This window comes from Triticum dicoccoides, chromosome 2A (assembly GCF_002162155.2).
Source record: "Triticum dicoccoides isolate Atlit2015 ecotype Zavitan chromosome 2A, WEW_v2.0, whole genome shotgun sequence".
Classification (NCBI taxonomy): Eukaryota; Viridiplantae; Streptophyta; class Magnoliopsida; order Poales; family Poaceae; genus Triticum; species Triticum dicoccoides.
In genome coordinates this window covers 462,066,626-462,079,037 of record NC_041382.1, presented here as the reverse complement: position 1 = coordinate 462,079,037, position 12,412 = coordinate 462,066,626, and positions in this window count along the sequence as shown.

The following is a 12,412-nucleotide window of genomic DNA, read 5'->3' as shown; positions in this document are numbered from 1 at the left end:
CAAACGGTCCCGGGCAAAGGTAAGGCGACACCCGTGGGAATACCGTGCGTGAGGCCGCAAAGTGATATGAGGTGTTACATGCTAGATCGATGTGGCATTGAGTCGGGGTCCTGACAGCGTTGGTATCAGAGCTTGACTGCCTGTAGGATTACCAAGCCAAACTGGTCGAAGTCGAGTCTAGAAATGCTTTAGTTATGTAAGGGAATTGATTGTGGGATGGAACGTAAGGCTCTTTTTACTCCTTATACCTCATGCCCTTTTGATCTGAGTCATCTTATCTTTTCTACGGGGTTAAGGAACTAGGCTTTCTCTTCTTTCTATCAGGATCACGTGTTACTAATCCGTAGACCTATAGAACTGTTGGACTTAAGCCTCAGTCTAGTTCCTACTACTTCTGTATGTTAACTGATGATCTCGAAACCTTGATATTGTGCTTCGGAGTGGCTATGCCACCATTTTTGTAGCATGTCTCAAATCTTTTTGAGCATTTATAGCCGTTATGCCGTCCGAGTCATCCCAGGTTTCTAAACAATCTGATGCACTTGCAAGTCCTTTCCCTCTGGTTTTTATGTTCCTTTGGGCCAGGTTAATCACACTAATTGCTGAGTTGAGGTATTCTATTGCCTTGACATATATGTTGGAGTTCCTATTATGACCCTAGGTGTTTTAGGGAGTCACCTAGTAATCTAGCAATGTTTTGTGTTCCCAGTGTGAAGATTCTGGACATCATTCTCGAAAGCATCTCGTGGTGCTGCTTAGGAGTAGGTATTCTATTCCTGGGTTCTTGAACCTGAGATTCACTCTACTTACTTCATGTTGATAGTGTTTGCTAGTTCCTTTAGGTTAATAGTAACCTTGCGATAGTCCTCGAGGTCCGTGGTATTTCCTTCTTCCAAATACCATGAACCATTCTTGGCAGGAGTTCTTTAGAACCAAAAGATCACAACCAGAGTGCTCTTGATGAGTTCTCCATTCTACATTGTGAATCTGCATGTCCTTCCTTTTCAGCATGGGTTATCCGGAAGAAATATGCTGAATTGGTTCGACATACTAATCTATGCATCCACAACTCAGAAAATTATATGTTCTTTGAGTTGTCCCTCTTAGTTGACTTCTGACCCTCGTCTATCATTTGATAGTCAAGAGTATGCGTGCATTCCTATTACTCTTGTGGTCCGTCAAGCCATTCTATTCCGGAATGACTAGGAGAAACAAACTCCAGTACCTTGTCCATTTCCAGGATTGGGTCAAAGCAGTCGTACTCCGCAGATCAAAATACTAATCCAGTTTTTGTTCTGTTCCACCCTGGAGTGTTACCATCTTTATATTAAGATTATCGTGGGAATTGCACACCATCCTATGAATTCTTGGTGCAGTGATACTTCTCTGCATCATTATTCATTTCTCGGTTCCCGTGTTGTTGCAACCGGAATGTCGACAAGTGAATCATGGTGTGTGAAATCAATACTCCTAGCAACCTTGTTGCTTGGTAGTTAAAGGACAATAATTTCATTCTTAGCGTGCTGGTTCTTGAATCATCATTCTAAGACTATTCGTGCTACCTAGTCCTTATTTCTGGTGCACCCTCTGATCAATGAGTTAGGATTGTGTCAATACCTTGCTCTGTTGATCATATCGTCTTGCCCTAAAAAGCAAGATTGTTCTCGATCTTAGTAACATATCGGTGGTTCGTGATTTTCCGAATATCTTCTCGAAAGTATCACCAGGTTGTCACCTGACTGTTATGTTGAGCTCGTGATCAAGTTGGTTTATCCTGTAAACCACCCTTTCTCCAAGAATCTGTGTTGGGTACCCCTGAGCTAGTTGGCTAAGCTGAACAACAACTTGGAGAGTTGGAAGATGGAAGCTTGTCCGATTTAGTTCATCTTAAGGGATGTTTTGTATGTGTGTGTTAAAGAAAGTTGATATTTCATCGACTGACCCTCGTGATCAGTTAATGGACCTATCATCTTGTCCAACCTTTGATTGGAGTATGGGCTATCATCCAATCAGACCAGAACCAACGATATTCGTAATGTTGTCTTACTCGTGGTTGATCCCTTGAGCATACACCATTATATTCTTTGGTCTGACCAATGCTATCACCGTGTTCACTTAACTATGGAATTCCTTTTAAAAGGAAACCCGGATGAATTGTGGTTGAGCCCATTGATAACATCCTTATCTCCTCCATGATTTTGTTGAACATTAAGCTAGTGTTGGAAACTTTTGAAAGCATTTCCTCATGCTAGTTCATGAAGCATATGTTCGGATGTAAGAAGTGACTTCCTCCAGTTCATGTGCATTAGATGCAAGTTGCCGCCGTGGATTCGAGAAAGTCAATGTTGTTTCCTTTGGAATCATCCCAAATCAGTCATGCATACGTGCGAAGCATTCCGTGGTTCGGAGACTTGCAACCTCCATTCTATATGTGTCCCTAGCACACCAAGCCACTGATTGATTTGTTCAAGGTTAATAAGTTCTAAGTGCTAGTCCCGAAGGTACCAGACGGATTTGTACAAAACTTCGATATCCTCGATGATGGTTCCCCCTCCTGAACTTGGTAGTGTTTTATTATAAGACTAGTTTGTGGTCATGCTTGTCTTGGACAACATGTTCACATGTTGTAGCAGAACCGGCTCGTGTTTTTGGAGCTTGCTATCATAGTTCATCCCCCGAGAATCTCGCAACATCATCTCGTCGATTTGTGTTGCAAACTTTCGTTTTTCTTCTTAGACTCGATGAGTCTGAATTATTCTAACACCAACCAGATCTGAATCTCAGGCAGATATGATGGTCGGGACATTTCCCAAGAACTATAATGTTGGTATCTCGATAACCGGTAAAGTGGATGTCGTGGCCAACACACCCAGCCGGAAGACCTATTATTGTAGTATCTTGATTGAGGAAGTTGGCCACCTCCCCATGAGGATTTCGTAGGATTTACTCCCTAAGTTGTTCCTTATGGATTTTTGTGTTCCCGAAGTCCGACCTTTTACTTGATGTTCTAGATATCAAACCATAATTAACTATGGATTACGCTAGCACATCAAGGAGAACATTAGAAGCGGAGTGCTAAGTGTCTCTCGGTCGATCATCCAGATTCTGTTTCCTTGGCCTCGCTAAGGTGAAATCTGAGAAGCTGTTATCTTCCTATGCATCTGCATCGTCCATCACTATCCATCATGGTAGTATGTTGTGTTGCCAGGATCCTTGACACGGATGTTGGTAAAACCTTGATGATTATGGAAATGCTCAAGTTCTTGAGAGCACGCACAAGCGCTAGGTGTTATCTTCGGCACTAACTGGGTTTGCTCTCAGCTTCCTCGGTTATGCTATAACTTTTCAAACAGTGAATTCACTCTCTACTGTTGGGCTTCTCCCCAGTTACTAAAATCATCCCTTGTGTTGTCTTCAACAAGGTAATCCACATCATCCGTTCTAATCCAGGTATGTCATTCCACCGAACTCCTCCAAATGATCGATTGTGAATCACCTTAGGCTGGTATAAAGAGTTTCAATGATCTTTGAATCAAAGGTAATTCTTTTTGCCACTTAAGGGGATATATCTACGAGTCACCATCCCTAAGGTGCCTCGTTATGGTATCATGGCAACTCAACTCCTCGCTGCGCTGACAACCGTTTACCACCTTGTTAAGTGTGGAATTGTTGTCTACCTAGTGAACCCTCATCATCTGTTCCACTCCATCCCTCTAGAGGTGTGCTTCGTCTCTCAGCTCGAGAGATGTTGCTATGTCTCATTCCGTGAGTTAATCCTGAGTTGTTGACCTTCAAGAAGAACGATTCTTTTGGGTCTTTCCTTCCTCTCGTTGTCATGATAGTTGGAGTTCTCAGAGCAAGACTTCGAGACAATGATGGTGAACGAATCAACGTTCATTTGAAGTGCAACCTGGATCGTGAAGATTGTGCTAGTTTGCGTTCCCCCTTCATCTTACCCTACGCTTGAATCTCGGGACAAGATTTTTGTTTAGTGGGGGTGAGTTGTCACATCCCTGGCTTTGCTATGCACTTGGGCTAGCTTGGTTGCTGCATCATGTCTAAATTTCTCTTAAACTTGAAATGGGGATGACAAACCCTAGCACTAAATAAAATGCAATTAGGATCAAAATAAAAATATTTTCAATGAACCCAGAATGCCCTTTAGAAAAGTTCACTATTTTTGTTAAAGGTGAAAACCCCTGCCAACAATGATGCACATATTTCTAGGCCATTCTGGATTTTTGAATTAAATCCTATTGTATTTGACTTTGGGCATTTAAATACTATAAATAATTTAAATGTTCAAATAAATGTTGGAAATTGTTAAGGGTCACTGAAATAATTCAGAAAGCACCCATAATTGTTTCCAGGATTTTATGAAATGGTTTGGTATTATTACTAAATCAAAACAAATAGCAAAAACTAGAAAACAGAAAGAAATAGAAAAACAAGAGGGAGTTAGTACCTGGCTTACCCGGCGCTCACCTGGCGGCCCAAGTGGCCGGCCCAGCCCACCAGGCCTCCTCCTGTCGTCTTCCTCTCCTCGCCCCAAAGCAGCTCGGTGGCGAGCGCCGACGCTGCCCCGGCCACCTCCTGCTTCCCGGCCACCTCCTGCTTCCCCGGCCCCTCCTAGACGACGCCACGGAGCGCCACGCAGCCCCTGGCTCTCTCTCACTCTCCCCCGACCCTTTCCCCCTTCTCTGCTCTTTTCCTCTCTCGCGCCTGAACGCCTCCGTCGCCGCCGCACACCGCCACCGCGCTCACCGGCCATCCCTCGAGCAACTGTCGTGCTCGTCGGCTCCGCCTCGTCGTCCGCGTCATCCCAGATGAGCCACGCATCCTCAGGCGCCCTGCAACGTCGCCGCCATCGTCGTCTTCTACCTTCGGCCGCCCGGATCTCCGGCGACCCTGTGCTGCCTCCGACGCTCCCCCGGCCTCGTCTCCGCCTCGAATGGATCCGCTGTGAGCCCCTGCTGCTTCTCTTGTGCTCGCCCCCTCCGTTCTCGCCCCCTAGCCCCATCTCCCACCGCGGCCGAGAGCTTCTCGCCGCCGGCCATGGCATGGCCGTGGCCACAGCCACCGCAGCTCGTTCCCGAGCCCACCGTCGTGCTCACCGCAACCTCAGGAGCCCGCAGCACCCACCAGTTCCTCCCGTAGTGCACCATAGCGTCGAATCGGTCGGCGCCCGAACTCCGGCCGCCGTGGAAGCGGACACCGCCGTCGATTTAGGTCGTCTCCGGCGACCCCTCTAGCACCAGCCGACGCGGACGAGGCCCAGGGTTCCAACGGTGCCATCCACGCCCCGAACCGTGGCCCGTGCTGCGTTTCCGGACCGCGCCGCCGTCTCGGGCCTCGCCGGTGTCATGTCGCCGGTGGGGTTGACCCATTTGACCATGTGGGCCCCGCCCCTGGTCAAACCTAGATTAGGAGTTAATCTAATATTAATTTATTTAGTTAAGCTAATTACACTGACATGCGGGACCCACTGTCAGGTTTGACTGGACAGTGACCTGTTGACCTGCTGACGTCACACTGAGGTCATGCTGACGCAATAATTCCTTTCTGGAATTTAAATAAATCTTAAATGATTTAATATTTTCAGAAAATGTCCAAAACTTCTAAAATTCATAGAAAATCAACCGTAACTCAGAATGGAATAAATTATATATGAAAAATTATCAGAAAAATTCAAGGAACCCATCTGTACCATTTTCATGCATGTTTGAACAATGTTTATCCTCTGTTTTGGGCAAAACAAGTAAAGGGCATTTAAATAACCATATATGGAGTTGGAATTTGAATCATGTATTCAAACCAACTTCATTTAAATCATACCTAGGTGCATTAGCCCAAAACACATTCATATTGCCATGTCATAGCATGCATCATACTATGCATTGCATTGATCGTGTTTCTTCTGTGTTTGCCGGTGTTGTTCCCCCTCGATAGACGCTGTACCGATGATGTGATCTTGACACTGATGAAGACTGAATGTTATCTTCAGAAGTGCCAGGCAAGCAAAACCCCCTTGTTCATTCCGATACAATCCCACTCTCTCGCTTCTGCTCTCTTTTACTGCATTAGGACAACAACGATTCAACTGTTACTTGCTGCGGTAGCTGAACCCCTTTATCCTCTGCATGACCTGTCATTGCCACAGTAAATAGATGAAACCCACTAGTATGAGTAGGAGTTGCTTGAGCCCTGTTGTGCCTACTCATTCATGTTTGTTTGTCATGACTGCTACTGCTTAGAGTTGGGTTAGGTCTGATTCATCGGGGATGAATCAGAGGTGTGTGAACATGTCCTACTGTGTGTGAGCTAAGTGGTGAACACGATTTGGTAAAGGTATCGGTGAGAGGCCATGTAGGAGTACATGGTGGGTTGTCTCATTGCAGCCGTCCTCAGAAACTGAGTTCTGTGTTTGTGATCCATGATTCAGCTACTACCACGCATTGGGCCCGAAACCAATGGACCCTCTCGGCTTCTTGATCACCCTTGTCCTCTGTCCAGGAGTTGCAAGTAGTTTCTGGTGTTTGTAGTATGCTGGAGGCCGTGGGCAGCGCTGACCGGAGGGGTGGGCTGTGATGCGGTAGGCACGTGGCCGGGTATACCGGGCGCCCGTTTGGTGTCATGGAACCCTGCTCACATCGTTTGGGGCTGTGAGCGAAACTCCGGCCGGATCTCCTCATGGATGGAACCCGAATAGGCGATAAACCTGGACTAGAGACTTGAGTGTTTAGGTAGGCCGTGGCCGACACCCACGTTGGGCTTCCGCTTGAAGGTTGCCGAATACATGTCGTGTAAACGGCGGTAAGTGGTGAGAGCGTGTGTGAAGAAGTACACCCCTGCAGGGTTAACATCATCTATTCGAATAGCCGTGTCCGCGGAAAAGGACTTCTGGGTTGCCTGTACAATTCATAGACAAGTGAAAGTGGATACTCTAAAATACGCAAGATAAGCGTGAGTGCTATGGATGGCGTTCTCGTAGGGCGATGGGAGCGGATCCATAGTGGTGTATTGGTTGGTGAATATGTGGACTCGTGTGCGCCACCTCAAAAGAGTTGCTTGCAGTCGTAGTTTAGGATAGCCACCGAGTCAAAGCTGGCTTGCTGCAGTTAAACCCCACCATCCCCTTTGACTGATAATGATGCATATGTAGTTAGTTCTGATGTAAGTCTTGCTGGGTACATTTGTACTCACGTTTGCCTATTTTATGTTTTTGTAGAGAGACTTCGGTCTCACTAGTAGTTCCACATGGACTTCGACGTTTAGCTTGTTACCTCAGCTACGATCTTGTGCCCTCGGCAGGATCTGGTAGATAGTCAGGCTTTCAAGCCTTTTTCATTTGTAGATGTCTGTACTCAGACATGTTGAGCTTCTGCTTATGCTTTGATTTGTATGCTCTGAATGTTGGGTCATGAGACCCATGTCTGTAATATCTCGCTCCTCGGAGCCTATTGAATAAATACTTGAGTTGTAGAGTCATGTTGTGATGCCATGTTGTATTTGCACATATCGAGCATATTGTGTGTATGTTATTGAAATGCTTGGTATGTGTGGGATCTGACTATCTAGTTGTTTATCTTTAGTAGCCTCTCTTACCGGGAAATGTCTCCTAGTGCTTCCACTGAGCCATGGTAGCTTGCTACTGCTCCGGAACACTTAGGCTGGCCGGCATGTGTCCTTCTTCGTTCCTGTGTCTGTCCCCTCGGGGAAATGTCACGCGATGAATACCGGAGTCCTGTTAGCCCGCTACGGCCCGGTTCACCGGAGTCCTGCTAGCCCAGTGCTACATCTTGGATTCACTCGCTGATGACCGACACGTTCGATGCTGGGTCATGGATGCCTGTCCCTGTAAGTTTGTGCCACTTTGGGTTTACAACTAGCCATGTCAGCCCGGGCTCCTTATCATATGGATGCTAGCGACACTATCATATACGTGTGCCAAAAGGCGCAAACGGTCCCGGGCAAAGGTAAGGCGACACCCGTGGGAATACCGTGCGTGAGGCCGCAAAGTGATATGAGGTGTTACATGCTAGATCGATGTGGCATTGAGTCGGGGTCCTGACAGCGTTGGTATCAGAGCTTGACTGCCTGTAGGATTACCAAGCCAAACTGGTCGAAGTCGAGTCTAGAAATGCTTTAGTTATGTAAGGGAATTGATTGTGGGATGGAACGTAAGGCTCTTTTTACTCCTTATACCTCATGCCCTTTTGATCTGAGTCATCTTATCTTTTCTACGGGGTTAAGGAACTAGGCTTTCTCTTCTTTCTATCAGGATCACGTGTTACTAATCCGTAGACCTATAGAACTGTTGGACTTAAGCCTCAGTCTAGTTCCTACTACTTCTGTATGTTAACTGATGATCTCGAAACCTTGATATTGTGCTTCGGAGTGGCTATGCCACCATTTTTGTAGCATGTCTCAAATCTTTTTGAGCATTTATAGCCGTTATGCCGTCCGAGTCATCCCAGGTTTCTAAACAATCTGATGCACTTGCAAGTCCTTTCCCTCTGGTTTTTATGTTCCTTTGGGCCAGGTTAATCACACTAATTGCTGAGTTGAGGTATTCTATTGCCTTGACATATATGTTGGAGTTCCTATTATGACCCTAGGTGTTTTAGGGAGTCACCTAGTAATCTAGCAATGTTTTGTGTTCCCAGTGTGAAGATTCTGGACATCATTCTCGAAAGCATCTCGTGGTGCTGCTTAGGAGTAGGTATTCTATTCCTGGGTTCTTGAACCTGAGATTCACTCTACTTACTTCATGTTGATAGTGTTTGCTAGTTCCTTTAGGTTAATAGTAACCTTGCGATAGTCCTCGAGGTCCGTGGTATTTCCTTCTTCCAAATACCATGAACCATTCTTGGCAGGAGTTCTTTAGAACCAAAAGATCACAACCAGAGTGCTCTTGATGAGTTCTCCATTCTACATTGTGAATCTGCATGTCCTTCCTTTTCAGCATGGGTTATCCGGAAGAAATATGCTGAATTGGTTCGACATACTAATCTATGCATCCACAACTCAGAAAATTATATGTTCTTTGAGTTGTCCCTCTTAGTTGACTTCTGACCCTCGTCTATCATTTGATAGTCAAGAGTATGCGTGCATTCCTATTACTCTTGTGGTCCATCAAGCCATTCTATTCCGGAATGACTAGGAGAAACAAACTCCAGTACCTTGTCCATTTCCAGGATTGGGTCAAAGCAGTCGTACTCCGCAGATCAAAATACTAATCCAGTTTTTGTTCTGTTCCACCCTGGAGTGTTACCATCTTTATATTAAGATTATCGTGGGAATTGCACACCATCCTATGAATTCTTGGTGCAGTGATACTTCTCTGCATCATTATTCATTTCTCGGTTCCCGTGTTGTTGCAACCGGAATGTCGACAAGTGAATCATGGTGTGTGAAATCAATACTCCTAGCAACCTTGTTGCTTGGTAGTTAAAGGACAATAATTTCATTCTTAGCGTGCTGGTTCTTGAATCATCATTCTAAGACTATTCGTGCTACCTAGTCCTTATTTCTGGTGCACCCTCTGATCAATGAGTTAGGATTGTGTCAATACCTTGCTCTGTTGATCATATCGTCTTGCCCTAAAAAGCAAGATTGTGTGTATGTTATTGAAATGCTTGGTATGTGTGGGATCTGACTATCTAGTTGTTTATCTTTAGTAGCCTCTCTTACCGGGAAATGTCTCCTAGTGCTTCCACTGAGCCATGGTAGCTTGCTACTGCTCCGGAACACTTAGGCTGGCCGGCATGTGTCCTTCTTCGTTCCTGTGTCTGTCCCCTCGGGGAAATGTCACGCGATGAATACCGGAGTCCTGTTAGCCCGCTACAGCCCGGTTCACCGGAGTCCTGCTAGCCCAGTGCTACAGCTTGGATTCACTCGCTGATGACCGACACGTTCGATGCTGGGTCATGGATGCCTGTCCCTGTAAGTTTGTGCCACTTTGGGTTTACGACTAGCCATGTCAGCCCGGGCTCCTTATCATATGGATGCTAGCGACACTATCATATACGTGTGCCAAAAGGCGCAAATGGTCCCGGGCAAAGGTAAGGCGACACCCGTGGGAATACCGTGCGTGAGGCCGCAAAGTGATATGAGGTGTTACATGCTAGATCGATGTGGCATTGAGTCGGGGTCCTGACACTGACGCTGTTTTCAGCAGAATTGCTATGGTGTTATTTATGTGCAGAAAACTTCACGGAACATTGTCGGGGAGGCTGATCCACCAACACCTATGGGGACCGGGCCCCTTTCGGTTCGGTGAGGGCGGAGGTCGAGCAAAGAGCGGATCGAGGCGGTACACGCGAGCGGTTTTTACCCAGCTTCGGGCCGCACGGATGCGTAAAACCCTACTGCTGCTTGTTTGTGTGTATTGAATTCTTGCTCAGGAGCGATGGACGCTATCAGACTGAGCGTGGGAGTGTTTCTGGTGTTTCGAATGAGCCGAACCCCCTTTCTACGTTGCGCTTGGGCCTCCTTTTATACTTTCAAGGGGTCACCGACAAGTGGCAACGTAGACTAGAAGGGTAAAAATGGAAAAGGATGCGGTAGGTGCAGCTACCGCTACTGTGGACACAGTGCACCCTACCTAACTCTGACGGCAGGGGACAAAGTCATTGAATGCATGTCTGGGTTGCCTAAACAGTGCAAAAAGTGACCGTTAGGAGCGCCACCGTTTGCCACGATGGCCTTCTCTTCATCTCCGCTTGCCACCGCGTACCCCTAGCTGCACGGCCTCCTGCCACGTGTGCTTGGGAGAGTCCTAGAGCGACATGTTAGCAGGTGTGCTGGAGGGCGGGCATGAAGTGGGGGTTTCCGCGGTCGTCGTCTTGTCGTGTTTGGGAGCTTGTTGCTCACCGGGCCTTGCCGGGACGCAGGGCGCGTCGCGGCAAGCTTTCTTGGTATGCCTTGAGTGTCCTTCCCGGCAAGCTCCTCTTGCCGGGGTCTTGTCTCTTCCCGGCAAGCTCCTCTTGCCGGGGCCTTGGTTGGCCTTCCCGGCAAGCTCCTCTTGCCGGGGCCTTGGTTTGAGTACTTTGTTCTTGAATGGTCTTCAAGGGAACCACGGAGGGTCTCGGCGGTCACCCGGCAAGCCTTGCCGCGGGGCGCTGCAACTGCCCGTGCACAAGTTCGGGATACTAGGGTACCCCTACTCTAGTACACCGACAAACATCTTTTCGGAAATAATAAAAAATCCTTGCAAAAGATGAAGACCAGGGGGCCCACTACCTGTCCACGAGGGTGGGGGCGCGCCCCCTACCTTGTGGGCCCCCTGGAGCTCCTCCGACCTCAACCCCAACTCTATATATTTGGTTTCGGGGAGAAAAAGTCACAGAGAAGAATTCATCGTGTTTTACGATATGGAGCCGCCGCCAGGCCCTAAAACCTCTCGGGAGGGCTGATCTGGAGTCCGTTCGGGGCTCCGGAGAGGGGAATCTGTCGCCATCATCATCACCAACCATCCTCCATCACCAATTTCATGATGCTCACCGCCGTGCGTGAGTAATTCCATCATAGGCTTGCTGGACGGTGATGGGTTGGATGAGATCTATCATGTAATCGAGTTAGTTTTGTTAGGGTTTGATCCCTAGTATCCACTATGTTCTGAGATTGATGTTGCTATGACTTTGCTATGCTTAATGCTTGTCACTAGGGCCCGAGTGCCATGATTTCAGATCTGAACCTATTATGTTTTCATCAATATATGAGAGTTCTTGATCCTATCTTGCAAGTCTATAGTCACCTATTATGTGTTATGATCCGTTAACCCCGAAGTGACAATAATCGGGATACTTACCGGTGATGACCGTAGTTTGAGGAGTTCATGTATTCACTATGTATTAATGCTTTGGTCTGGTACTCTATTAAAAGGAGGCCTTAATATCCCTTAGTTTCCGTTAGGACCCCGCTGCCACGAGAGGGTAGGACAAAAGATGCCATGCAAGTTCTTTTCCATAAGCACGTATGACTATATTCGGAATACATGCCTACATTACATCGATGAATTGGAGCTAGTTCTGTGTCACCCTAGGTTATGACTGTTACATGATGAACCGCATCCGGCATAATTCTCCATCACTGATCCATTGCCTACGAGCTTTCCATATACTGTTCTTCGTTTATTTACTTTTCCGTTGCTACTGTTACAATCACTACAAAATACCAAAAACATTACTTCTGTTATCATTACCTTTTGCTACTGTTACCACTACTATCATATTACTTTGCTACTAAATACCTTGCTGCAGATATTAAGTTATCCAGGTGTGGTTGAATTGACAACTCAGCTGCTAATACTTGACAATATTCTTTGGCTCCCCTTGTGTCGAATCAATAAATTTGGGTTGAATACTCTACCCTCGAAAACTGTTGCGATCCCCTATACTTGTGGGTTATC